Here is a 2,500-nt window from a genome sequence, read left to right on the forward strand (position 1 = left end):
TGAAATTGCTAATGAAGGGATGTTGGGAGCCATAACTCCAGCCTGCACTGACGAACACCCTCAGAATTTGATCATGCAAGTCTGAAAACTATGTCCGTCAGAATATCAACCTATAGTTAGTGACATTGTCAATAATTATTCCGATGTAGTAGCAATTGGAGATGAGCCATCCGGGAGGATTGATCGATTTCCCTTTAGCATTGAAACTGGGTAGGCAGGGCCGATAAGGTACCCATTCATTTCCAGGAAGAGGTAGAAAAGGATATTAATAGATTAAGCGAGCAAGGGATAATCGATGAGAGTGAATCCCCCTGGGCTTCTCCAATTGTAGCTATTAGGAAAAAGGATGGCTCGGTAAGATTGTGTGTTTCTTATAGGAAGTTGAATGCAGTCACTAAGGATAATGCATTTCCATTGCCCTCGATCGAAGAATTACTGGTGAAAGTACGGGATAGTAAATATCTTACTGGGAAAACGACCGAAGAACATAATGATAATATTCGTAAAGTTTTAGAAGCATTTTGACGTATTGGTATGAAAATAAATTCATCAAAGTGCAAATTTTTCTGTAAACAGGTCGAATTCTTAGGTCACATAACAACCCCAGAAGATATCCAACCCTGCCCCAGTAAAGTATCAGCTATTAGAGATTTCCCCAGGCCACGTAACTCTAAGGAAGCAGATGGGTGCCTAGGGCTCACTGGGTATTACCGTAAATTCATAAGAGGTTTTAGAGAGATAGCGAGACCGTTAGATGCTTTAAAAAAACGAAAAGTAATACTTTGGGGAGTGGGAGAAGAAATGGCCTTTATCCATTTGAAAGCTGCCTTAACTAGCAATGAATTACTAGCATATCCTAGATTTGATCGCCCGTTTTTAGTGACAACAGATGTGAGTAGCGTAGCTATTGGTGGCATAGTTTCTCAGAGCTGATAAAGGCAGAGAGCGACCCATTTGTTTTCCTTCCCAGGCATTGAAAGGGGTGAAAAAGAGTTATGGCATATTCAATCGAGAGGTTTTGGCTATTCTTTTGGTTCTAAAGAGGCATCGGTTCTTTTTATTAGGTCAGTCGATGGAGTTGCAAAGTGATCATCACCCCATACAGGATTTGTATTATAAAAATGATTTGACCTCTCGACAAGTGAGATGGATTGAGAGATTGTTAGAGTTTAATATAATATATTTCACAACATAGAAGGTAAAGCTAACAAGGTAGCTGATGCTCTCTCTAGAGGTGCAGTCATAGGAGTAACAACTAGGGCACAAAAGAGGAAGGAAGAACGTTACCAAAATACTGAATACTCCCATCAAAATCGAGAAAATAGAGAACGGGATGGGAATTCTCTCAATGAGCAATCAGAAGACGGGTTGAGAGAGAGAGAGAGAGAGAGAGAGAGAGAGAGAGAGAGAGATGAGCAGCTAACATAAATGTATGTGGGTGGCTGAGGACATGACCTGGGGTGTCCAGAATGACTACTCTAATGATGCTGGTTTGATTGACTTGGGAGGTTGGGACATGAAAGAAGTCCTAGAAGGACAGAAAAAAGAGAAATGGATGGAAAGACTACGATCAGTGATTGAAGGGGAATCAGAGAGTTATCCGTCATTTCTGAATGTGCCTCGTGAGATTTTTTATTATAGAAAATGATATCTTATATTGTGCTTACGAGAAGAGGGGAGGGGAATTTTGTGCACGGGTAGTTCTTCCTCCCTCCTTAATTAATCAAGCCATACACATTGTACATGCAAGTCCGTATGCAGGGCATTTAGGAATTGATAGAGCGTTAAGGAGAGCACGTGAATCCTCCTTTTGGTTAGGAATGAAAAAATCTATACAAAATTATGTAAAAGGTTGTCATGCTTGTAACTGTTTCAAAGAACATAAAAACACTGTACCGGAAGCCAGAAAGTGGCCTTTGATTCCTATTAAATTTCATAGAGTGCATATGGATGTGGTAGGACCATTTCCTACTGGTTTAACACAACATAAGTATATATGTGTATTTTTGGATGCATTTTCTCAGTACATTCATACTTTCGCAATGTTTGATAAATCGCCAAATTCATTAGCCCAGGCGCTGTACTCTTTCATTACTAATTTTGGTTGCCCAAAAATTTTGATGAGGGATAAGGGTCTCGAGTTTATAAATAAGGTGGTGAAATTGGTCTCGGACTTTATGAAAATTTAAAACTTTTCATTGACCGAATATAGGCCAGCAAATGGCTTTGTGGAATCGCATAATAGGGAAGTAGTCCGAATTTTACGATACTTAGTGGCTGATGACCCCCTTTATTAGTACGCCATGCTTCCTACATCTGAACTAGCTTTGAACATTGTGTATAATGCTTTGCTTAGGGACAAGCCTTTCCTTTTAGTGTATGGACAAGATCCTGTGTTACCATATACAGTACTCATTAATTCGCAACTATTGTCAAATCATTAAACTGAGCAATATCGTGTATATTTATTAAATCTATTAAGGAGAGTAATGAACACCCC

Source organism: Palaemon carinicauda, chromosome 13, assembly GCF_036898095.1.
Source record: "Palaemon carinicauda isolate YSFRI2023 chromosome 13, ASM3689809v2, whole genome shotgun sequence".
Classification (NCBI taxonomy): domain Eukaryota; kingdom Metazoa; phylum Arthropoda; class Malacostraca; order Decapoda; family Palaemonidae; genus Palaemon; species Palaemon carinicauda.